The 11,354-nt window shown below is 45.0% G+C and overlaps 1 long non-coding RNA gene across 1 annotated transcript; it reads right to left on the bottom strand.

Moving 5' to 3' along the window:
* Positions 1–2,029: 2,029 nt before the first annotated feature.
* On the bottom strand, positions 2,030–10,998 carry LOC134208116 (uncharacterized). The gene is made up of 5 exons (XR_009978508.1): positions 10,595–10,998; positions 10,154–10,536; positions 9,589–10,098; positions 9,310–9,527; positions 2,030–2,416 (listed from the first exon to the last, which is right to left on the bottom strand). It is a non-coding gene; the product is annotated as an uncharacterized LOC134208116 (long non-coding RNA).
* Positions 10,999–11,354: the final 356 nt, after the last annotated feature.

Below are 11,354 nucleotides of genomic sequence, written 5' to 3'. Positions count from 1 at the left end.
CATCCAGCAAGGAGCTCCAGGATTAAACTATTGAGCGAGCTCTTGGAAATCCACTAGGATTTTTCTTAATGTTTCAGTGAGAATTCTGAAGTAATTTAGAAAATTTTCTGAAGGGAATAATTATTTTCACAAGATATCCTAAAGCATTTTCACTGGAGTAATTTCTGGACAAAATTCTCAAAGATCAACCAGAATATTTCCTGATAAAATTCAGAAAAAATATATAAAGCTCTTTTAGTGGAATGTATTCAACCGTCTAAGACGAATTAAGTACTCTCCATTTAATTCCACCAGTTAATTTTCGTTATCTTTGCAGATACGTATTTCGACCACAACTGTGTGGTCGACTTATAAGTCGAGTCAAGTACGAGACACTGAAGACCACACAGTTGTGGTCGAAATACGTATCTGCAAAGATAACGGAAATTAATTGGTGGAATTAAATGGAGAGTACTTAATTCGTCTTGGACGGTCTGATGAAATTGTTTTATAAACATCAGAAGGAGCGAATGTAAAACTGAAACATTTCCATTGACAAAAACATTATCCTCTTCTTGCGTCCGACCAGGGCCGGATTTAGCCGGAAGGGGGCCCCGGGGCCGACGGTATGTGGGGGCCCCAAAATGTACAAAACAGGTTGGTTTTGGTACATAACATTTGTGGGGCCCGGGGCCACGGCCCCCCCGGCCCCCCCATAAATCCGACCCTTCGTCCGACTATGGTTATGGAGTATCGAGAAAACGTTTTATTGAGATCATCGCCACCTACGTACATGAGGTAGATTATATGATGCCTTAATCCACTGTCATTATCTCTACAAGTACCTAAGGATGTGAGGATCGACCAATGACTTTAAAAGCCCATCATCAAATGAAAGTACACAAAATGTTTTTCAAACATTCCCTACAGAATCTTCTTTGTCTCGACTTCCCTGGGCATAAAAGTATCATCGTGTTAGCCTCATGATATACGAATGCAAAAATGGTAACCTGGCTTAGAAACCTCGCAGTTAATAACTGTGGAAGTGCTTAATGAACACTAAGCTGCGAGGCGGCTCTGTCCCAGTGTGGGGACGTAATGCCAATAAGAAGAGGAACATTATTGGTTACTAATCAGCAATTTAAATTTATCACGATAGATCGCATTTCTTCCAATATCATAAGCACATTAATATAATTTTATTAAGACTCTCGCGATAGATGATTAAGTATATGAACGCTAGATGAGGAAACTGCAAAAAAAAATCAAAAACGACTCTGACACAAAACCCCTCAATCTATTTGTATTTGGCCTCAACAATGATCATTTGAACAACACGGGTTTGGAACCTATGTTATTGCATAGAGATTAATAGAAACAAACTCGATTACCATGGGTACATGGAATGGGCCCGGAGTAAACCTTTAATCTAGAGACTGTCAACGGTCACACAAAAAAAGCTTTAAAGCTTGATAGTGGAAATCGCGACCTATCGTTTTATGGTAATCGATCAGTGTCGTTTCACTTTTGCTGGCCTACCATTTGGCGTACGTGAAACAAATTAGCGTATGGAGAAAGCTATGTGTTATAATTTTGTTCTATTCCAAGTTTTTCGCAGATTGTAGCAAACGCTACAATGTTTGTGCACAGTAATTAGTTTGTTGCGCCATTAAAAAGATAAGCATAGTACAAAAGATATTTTAGTTACTAGATAAAGATTGTCGCTTCGGTTCCCTTTGTTCTGCTGTCCGAAACATGTGTGGTACATACACAGCAAAAAAAGTTGTTGAATATTACATCGAAATCGATGCAACCCGTCGATTCCATCGCTTGGTGAATATTACACTGCACGATGTACTCGACAGCTTGCTGTGTAATAAACAGAAGCGATGTGATTATTTCCGATGTAAAAAATATTCGACGTAATGTAAGCGATGTAAAATAAAGCTACGTAAAATAGTACGACGTACATGACATTTGTTTCATTGAGTTGTTTCTTGTTTTCTTGCTTCAATAAGTTTTTAGCCTAGTTTTTTTTATTGTATTTTGTTTTATTTGTATATTCATTATATTATTTTTGTCGAAATGTAAATACCAATGTTTTGCCCACATTGCCATGATGCAGATCTGTTATGAAGGCGTTTGTCCTGATGTACTTTCAGGGGCCGGGTCTCTTGCAATGGCGATACACCTTGAACCGGTCGATCGATTTATCTTCGTCAGTTCCAAATAGGCCGTGTCCCACAAGCCACAAGTTTTCGTCATCGTCGGCAGGTGCTGGATCATCCTTGTGATCCATGGTCTACGGCAGAACTTTCCGCAGATAGGGCGAGTTGATATTGGGCAATTTCCCTGCAAGGATCGCTGCTGGATTGCTTTCGCTGGAGTGATGTTATACAGAGCGGCACGGACAGCATTCGAAGGCACTTCAAAACCGCTAGAAAAAAATGAATGAAAAATGTAGCAGGAATCAGTACATCACAGGCGTTCACGTTGTTTTTACCCCATAGTTTTTATCTGGCTCGGTAGAATTTTTGCAAATATAAAAAAACTCCTGGGATTCAAAATCTGAACATCATGGGATTCAAATGAAATCCTTCTGGAATGGAATCCTATAGTGATTTCCAATGGATGGCTCCGCGGACTCTAAAAGGAAACCTTCTATGTATTTGAATTGGATTCTGCCTGGGATTTTAAATCTAAATCTAATCTAATCCTTCTGACATTTTAAATCCTTCTGAGATTCCAAATAAAACCTTTCTGAAATTTCAAATGGAAGGCTTCTGGCATTCCTCCTTCCCTTTCTAGAATTCCAAATCGGATTATTCTGTGATTTCAAATAGAAGGTTCCTAGGGTTCTATGTGGAATCCTCCAGGAATCTTTCTTCGATTTCGAATGGAAGCCTCCTGGGATTTAAAATGGAAGGCTACTGTGATTCGAAATGGAATCGTGCTGGAGCTTCTAAATGAAATCATTATGGTTTTTTTTCTCTTTATGGTGTTTCATTCAAATGAAACTCCTGGAGTTCTAAATGGAATCATTTTGGGATTCCAAATGGAATTTTTCTCGGTTTTCAAATGGAAGGTTCCTGGGATTCTAAATGGAATCATACTAGAATTCCGAATGGTATCCTTCTGAGTTTTCAAATATAATCCTCATGGATTTCCAGATCCTGGGATTCAAAACCGGATTCCTCCAAGAATTCCTCCGGAAGTTCCTCCAGGAATTCCTAAAGCAGTTCCTTCAGGAATTCTTCTGGAAGTTCCAGGAATTCTTCTGGAAGTTCCACCAGGAATTTATTCGGAAGCTCCTTAAGGAATTCCTCCAGAAGTTCGTCCAGGAATCCCTCTGGAAACTCCTCCAGCAATTCCTCCGGAAGTTCATCCAGAAGTTCCTCTAGGAAATCCTTCGGAAGTTCCTCAAGAATTTCTCCGGAAGTTATTCCAGGAATTCCTCAAGTAGTTCCTTCAGGAATCCTCCAGAAGTTCCTTCAGAAATTCTTCCAGAAATTCCTCCAGGAACTCTTTCCGAAGTATCTCCAAGAATTTCTCAGAAAGTTCCTCCTGGAATTCCTCCGGAAGCTCCTCCAAGAGTTCATTCAAAAGTTCCTCCAGGAATTCCTCCGGAAGTTTCTCAGGAATTCATCCGGACGTTTATCCACGAATTCCTCCGGATGCTTCTCCTGGAATTCTTCCGGATTTTCCTTCAAGAATTCCTTCTGGAATTCCTCTGGAAGTTCCTCATGGAATTTTTCTCGAAGTTCCTCCTGGAATTCTTCCGGAAGTTCTTCCAGGAATTCCTTCGGAAGTTCCTCCAGAAATCCCCCCGGACGTTCCTGCAAGAACTTCTTCTGAAATTCATCTGGAAGTTTCTCATAGAATTCTTCCCGAAGCACCTCCAGGAATTCCTCCGGGAAATCCTCCAGGAATTACTGAGGAAGTTCCTCCAGGAATTCCTCCCTACATTCCATCAGGAACTCTTTCCGAAGTATCTCCAAGAATTTCTCAGAAAGTTCCTCCTGGAATTCCTCCGGAAGCTCCTCCAAGAGTTCATTCAAAAGTTCCTCCAGGAATTCCTCCGGAAGTTTCTCAGGAATTCATCCGGACGTTTATCCACGAATTCCTCCGGATGCTTCTCCTGGAATTCTTCCGGATTTTCCTTCAAGAATTCCTTCTGGAATTCCTCTGGAAGTTCCTCATGGAATTTTTCTCGAAGTTCCTCCTGGAATTCTTCCGGAAGCTCTTCCGGAAGTTCTTCCAGGAATTCCTTCGGAAGTTCCTCCAGAAATCCCCCCGGACGTTCCTCCAAGAACTTCTTCTGAAATTCATCTGGAAGTTTCTCATAGAATTCTTCCCGAAGCACCTCCAGGAATTCCTCCGGGAAATCCTCCAGGAATTACTGAGGAAGTTCCTCCAGGAATTCCTCCCTACATTCCATCAGGAATTCCTCGAGCAGTTTCTTCATGAATACCTCCGGAACTTCCACCAGGAATCCCTTTTAAAAATCCTCTACGAATCCCTCCGGAAGTTCTTCCAGGAATCCCTCGAGGAGTTCCTCCAGGAATCACTCCAGAAGCTCCTCCAGGAATCCCACCAAAAGTTCCTCCTGAAGTTCCTCCAGTAATTCCTCCCGAAGTTCTTCTAAGAATTCTTCCGAAAGTGCCTTTAAGGAATTCCTCCGGAAGTTCCTCCAGAAATTCCTCCCGAAGTTCCTCCATGAATTCCTCCGAAAGTTCATCCAGGAATTCCTCCGAAAGTTATCCAGAGATTACTCCGGAAGTTCCTCCGGGGGTTCCTCCAGGAATTCCTCCGGAGGTTCATCCAAGAATTCCTCCGGAGGTTCCTCCAGGAATTCCTCCGGAAGTTCCTCCAGGAATCCCTCCGGAAGTTCCTCCAGGTAGTTCCTTCAGGAATTCCTCAGAAAGTTCCTCCAGGAATTCTAGAGGAATTCCCGGAGGAACTTCCGGAGGAACTTCCGGAGGAATTCCCGGAGGAACTTCCGGAGGAATTCCCGGAGGAACTTCCGGAGGAATTCCCGGAGGAACTTCCGGAGGAACTTCCGGAAGAATTCCCGGAGGAACTTCCGGAGGAATTTCCGGAGGAACTTCCGGAGGAATTTCCGGAGGAACTTCCGGAGGAATTTGCGGAGGAACTTCCGGAGGAATTCCCGGAGAAACTTCCAAAGGAATTCCCGGAAGAGTTTCCGAAACTTCCGGAGGAATTCCGTATGGAACTTCCGGAGGAATTCCCGTAGGAACTTCCGAGGAATTCCGTAGGAACTTCCGGAGGAATTCCGTATGGAACTTCCGGAGGAATTCCGTAGGAACTTCCGGAGGAATTCCGGAGGAACTTCGGAGGAATTCAGGAGGAACTTCGGAGGAATTCCGGAGGAACTTCCGGAGGAATTCCCGGAGGAACTTCGGAGGAATTCGGAGGAACTTCCGGAGGAATTCGGAGGAACTTCCGGAGGAATTCCCGGAGGAACTTCGGAGGAATTCCGGAGGAACTTCCGGAGGAATTCGGAGGAACTTCGGAGGAACTTCGGAGGAATTCCGGAGGAACTTCGGAGGAATTCGGAGGAACTTCCGGAGGAATTCCGGAGGAACTTCGGAGGAATTCGGAGGAACTTCGGAGGAATTCCGGAGGAACTTCGGAGGAATTCCGGAGGAACTTCCGGAGGAATTCCCGGAGGAACTTGCGGAGGAATTCCGGAGGAACTTCCGGAGGAATTCCCGGAGGAACTTCCGGAGGAATTCCGGAGGAACTTCCGGAGGAATTCCCGGAGGAGCTTCGGAGGAATTTCGGAGGAACTTCCGGAGGAATTCCGGAGGAATTTCGGAGGAACTTCCGGAGGAATTCCGGGAGGAACTTCCGGAGGAATTCCCGGAGGAACTTCGGAGGAATTTCGGAGGAACTTCCGGAGGAATTCGGAGGAACTTCGGAGGAATTCGGAGGAACTTCGGAGGAATTCCCGGAGGAACTTCGGAGGAATTCGGAGGAACTTCCGGAGGAATTCCGGAGGAACTTCGGAGGAATTCGGAGGAACTTCCGGAGGAATTCCCGGAGGAACTTCCGGAGGAATTCCCGGAGGAACTTCCGGAGGAATTCCCGGAGGAACTTCGGAGGAATTCGGAGGAACTTCCGGAGGAATTCCGGAGGAACTTCGGAGGAATTCCGGAGGAACTTCTGGAGGAACTTCCGGAGGAATTCCGGAGGAACTTCCGGAGGAATTCGGAGGAGCTTCGGAGGAATTTCCGGAGGAACTTCCGGAGGAATTCTGGAGGAATTTCGGAGGAACTTCCGGAGGAATTCCCGGAGGAACTTCCGGAGGAATTCGGAGGAACTTCGGAGGAATTCCCGGAGGAACTTCGGAGGAATTCCCGGAGGAACTTCGGAGGAATTCCGGAGGAACTTCCGGAGGAATTCGGAGGAACTTCGGAGGAATTCCCGGAGGAACTTCCGGAGGAATTCCCGGAGGAACTTCGGAGGAATTCGGAGGAACTTCGGAGGAATTCCGGAGGAACTTCCGGAGGAATTCCCGGAGGAACTTCGGAGGAATTCCCGGAGGAACTTCCGGAGGAATTCGGAGGAACTTCGGAGGAATTCCGGAGGAACTTCGGAGGAATTCCCGGAGGAACTTCCGGAGGAATTCGGAGGAACTTCGGAGGAATTCCCTGGAGGAACTTCCGGAGGAATTCCCGGAGGAACTTCGGAGGAAATTCCGGAGGAACTTCGGAGGAATTCCCGGAGGAACTTCCGGAGGAATTCCCTGGAGGAACTTCGGAGGAATTCCCGGAGGAACTTCGGAGGAATTCCTGGAGGAACTTCCGGAGGAATTCGGAGGAACTTCCGAGGAATTCCCGGAGGAACTTCCGAGGAATTCCGGAGGAACTTCGGAGGAATTCCGGAGGAACTTCCGGAGGAACTTCGGAGGAATTCGGAGGAACTTCCGGAGGAATTCCCGGAGGAACTTCCGGAGAAATTCGGAGGAACTTCGGAGGAATTCCGGAGGAACTTCCGGAGGAATTCCCGGAGGAACTTCCGGAGGAATTCGGAGGAACTTCGGAGGAATTCCTGGAGGAACTTCCGGAGGAATTCCCGAGGAACTTCCGGAGGAATTCCGGAGGAACTTCCGGAGGAATTCGGAGGAACTTCCGGAGGAATTCCCGGAGGAACTTCAGGAGGAATTCCCGGAGGAACTTCCGGAGGAATTCCGGAGGAACTTCGGAGGAATTCCCGGAGGAACTTCCGGAGGAATTCCCGGAGGAACTTCCGGAGGAATTCCCGGAGGAACTTCCGGAGGAATTCCCGGAGGAACTTCCGGAGGAATTCCCGGAGGAACTTCCGGAGGAATTCCCGGAGGAACTTCCGGAAGAATTCCCGGAGGAACTTCCGGAGGAATTCCCGGAGGAATTCCTGGAGGAACTTCCGGAGGAATTCCCGGAGGAACTTCCGGAGGAACTTCCGGAGGAATTCCCGGAGGAACTTCCGGAGGAATTCCCGGAGGAACTTCCGGAGGAATTCCCGGAGGTGCTTCCGGAGGAATTCCCGGAGGTGCTTCCGGAGGAATTCCCGGAGGTGCTTCCGGAGGAATTCCCGGAGGTGCTTCCGGAGGAATTCCCGGAGGAACTTTTTTCGATAACTTCGAAGGAATATCTGGAGGAACCTGCGAAAAAATTCTTGGAGGGACCTCCGGAGAAATTTCTGAACAGACCGGAAGAATTTCTGGAAGAATTTTCGGAGGATTTTCTGGAGGAACTTCCGGAAACATTTCTGGAAGTACTTCCGGAGGTATTTCTGGAGACACATTCGGTGAAATTTCTGGAGGCTTTTCCCGGAGGAACTTCCGGAGGAATTCCCGGAGGAATTCCCGGAGGAACTTCCGGAGGAATTCCCGGAGGAACTTGCGGAGGAATTCCCGGAGGAACTTCCGGAGGAATTCCCGGAAGAACTTCCGGAGGAATTCCCGGAGGAACTTCCGGAGGAATTCCCGGAGGACCTTCCGGAGGAATTCCCGGAGGAGCTTCCGGAGGAACTTTTTTCGATAACATCGAAGGAATATCTGCAGGAACCTGCGAAGAAATTCTTGGAGGGACCTCCGGAGAAATTTCTGAACAGAATTTCTGGAAGAATTTTCGGAGGATTTTCTGGAGGAACTTCCGGAAACATTTCTGGAAGTACTTCCGGAGGTATTTCTGGAGACACATTCGGTGAAATTTCTGGAGGCTTTTCTGAATGATTTTCAGGAGGCAATTTTGGAGGAATTCATAGAGGAACTCCCGGAGGAATATTTGGAGGGACTTCCGGAGAAATTTCTGAATAGACCGCAAAAATTTCTGGAGGAATTTTCGGAGAATTTTCTGGAGGAACTTCCGGAAAAAATCTGGGAGTACTTCCATGGAATTTCTGGAGGAACGTCCGTGGGAATTTCTGGAAGAACTATAGAACAGTTTTTTGAACACTTTCCTGAAGGAGCTTCTGAAAATCTTTTTACGGATCACTCAGAGAACTTTTTATATATCAAATATGTTTACGCGGACCTACATCACCGATCGCGAAAAACGCGAGGCCGCTTGGGTTTAAAATTATCTATCCCGCAATCGCCGTATCCTATTTCAATCTGCGTACAGGAGCAGGACTACTAGATGACCGATCTCACATCAAAGTATATGCGGCACGAGTTTCATTCGCTTCAAAGAGAGAAGACACGAATTTTGAGCTGTCGAATGGCACTAATATCCTATTGCGAAATTGACCTCTTTGGGTTCCTTTCAGGTTGGCCACCTGAATGTGACCAAACACATTTGGAAGTATGCGACATGAGTTTCATGCACTTCTTATAGAAAAGGCATGAATTTTGAGCTATCGAACATACGCTCAATCTCGTTACTGTCCCCATTGAGTTCCCACCGGAACCAGTTCTAGGTTGGCCATCTGAAGATGGCCAAACACACTTGTAAGTATACGTCATGTGCTGCAATCACATCTGAGCGAAAAATCTTGAATTACAAGGTATCGAAATGCATGGATATGCTCAAATTATTACTCATTCTCATTGGGTCACTACCGGAACCTGCTCCAGGTTGGCCACTTGAAGTATAAAACATGAGTTCCATTAACTTCCAATTTTGGATATTTTGCCCAATTTAAAACGTCAACAGACAAATATATTAAGCCAATAGAAATTTTCAAAAGAACGGCCTGGATGAATTCTGAGAAACTTTTGAAAATTTACTTAATGAATTTTTAATGCCTATACAAGAACGAGATTAACCTTCAGTTTAAGTGATTTTTCCACTACTAATTATATTGCAAAAAAAATCAACCTACCGCCTAATACACACCGATAGATGCAGCGTTCTGTCGGCGTTGGGCGGCGGCATGCGATCACCTTCAGTTATTCCAGAGCGCTGTATTCTTGCTGGATCTTGTGACCAACCGTTCCGTGATGTCCTTCTAATCCGACTTGGAGCTCTGAAGTCAAATTGATACGAACCGGCCTGATGAAAACGAAGGCCACCAATTGCGAAAGCTCGATCGAACCGAGTCTGAAAATAAAGTTCGTTATTATGGGTATTACGTGACTGATTTTAGTTTAAGGTTTCTTACCTAAATGCAGATAACTCGCATCAGCAAACATGCAACGTACATAGCCAATGTCACCCGGTGAATGTAGTTAACAGCCTTGGTGGCTATCTATGAATTAGGAAGTTAGCAACCAATGCTAACATTTTACGGTGCGGTTGCGGTTTAAATAAATTTTTGAGATACTGAAGCCTAAGCAGTGAATTTATCTTCCGGAAGTCAGGTAGCCAAAAACTTTCAAAAATCCCGTTCCGCAAGGCCGCCAGGAAAATAGACCGAGTTTCGGGATGGATCGGAATATATTACAGCAGGCCGAAATAATGCAAACACCGTTCGCTTGGCAGGATCAATCGTCGGTTAGCAGTTGTTCCGAAACTGTGCGGACAAGATGTGTTTTTCATGCTCAGCTACTGCAAAACGGTTTCGCACAGTTCGTTGATATATTCGACACTTTCTCCTAAATCCAATTCTTTCTGACTGACGGGAGTCGAAAGGAACTCCAAATCACACGGTCCTGGATTTGAACAATCGGATCTAAAAAATTAAAGTTCTTTATTAAGTGAAAACTGTTGTGTCTAAATTTTCTTACCTTACGTAGATCACTCGCGTGAGAATAAAACATAAAGCCACATAGCATTATCCAGTTAATTCGCGTTACAAGACAACGTATGTACTTTTGTTTCCCCTCATGTGGTTCCACAACCTTTCTCATTCGTCGCCAAAAAACGGAGTTAACCAGGCTTCCCGATCCGGTAATCAGTCGGTTGCACTTCACGTTCACGTCCGATTTCTATGATTGGCCCTTTGCATTCAGCAAACTCCTGTTCCGAACACATCTTTTAATTCAACGTCGTTCCGGAAGTTGTCAACGAAGGGGTTACTTTGCTTCTCAAATCATTGCTTTTGCGCTGATTTCTTTTTTATTTTCACACAATAACGCATCCTTAAAAGCAATTGTTGATTCAGTGTTATCTGTTTGGATAGATTTCGATGTTAAAAAGTAAAATATAAAATATTAACATCGACTTACGTCACATATTCAATAGGGGTCATTCGGGTTTCTTCAGACAAGAATTCCATCTGCATCCGCCACAGATAAGACAGTTCCAGCACCGTTAGCACCGTTCGTTACCGGCACCCAACGTCTCCAGTTGATCGATTTAGCTCGACCAGCTCAGCAGAACGAAATTCACGACTCGACCCGTATGCGACGGGGAACCCATCTCCAACTCTTCTCCAAAATCAGCCACAAGATCCGGACCATACCATGCGATTTGGTTCCCCACTCGGTGCATTAGTGGAAATCCTCCACCGTAAATGCTTTCTGGCCGCACTCTTCACAAAAATCTAATTTGTTGAATTAGTTTAACACCGGTTACTAAATTTTATTTTACCTTCAATAAATATTGCAAAATCAAAATGGCGATACGATCGGTAAACACCTAAAACTGGATTTGAGCAGTGTTGCGAGATTCAAAATCGCATAATCTTTAAATGCGATATTACAGAAATTGTGTGTAAAATTACACAGGCAAATCATTTTCATTGGGTTGCATTCTTTTCTATGCTATATTCAATGTTTTTATATTCAAATATTACACATATACAACGTATAGGAAAATGATAAATCTGTTTCGGCGTAATTTTAAGGGGATGTGATTTAACATCCAAAACGATGTAGATGTACATACGAATTGTGGCTCTACATCGGAATTTTGGTACATCGTCTCAATTACGTTGAGGCATATTACAATTATTTTTGCTGTGTACCTGTCAAATCGTATGGATTT

This window comes from Armigeres subalbatus, chromosome 1, assembly GCF_024139115.2.
Source record: "Armigeres subalbatus isolate Guangzhou_Male chromosome 1, GZ_Asu_2, whole genome shotgun sequence".
NCBI lineage: Eukaryota > Metazoa > Arthropoda > Insecta > Diptera > Culicidae > Armigeres > Armigeres subalbatus.
The sequence above is the reverse complement of the archived record's forward strand: the minus strand, read 5'-3'. Positions and strand labels throughout refer to the sequence as shown.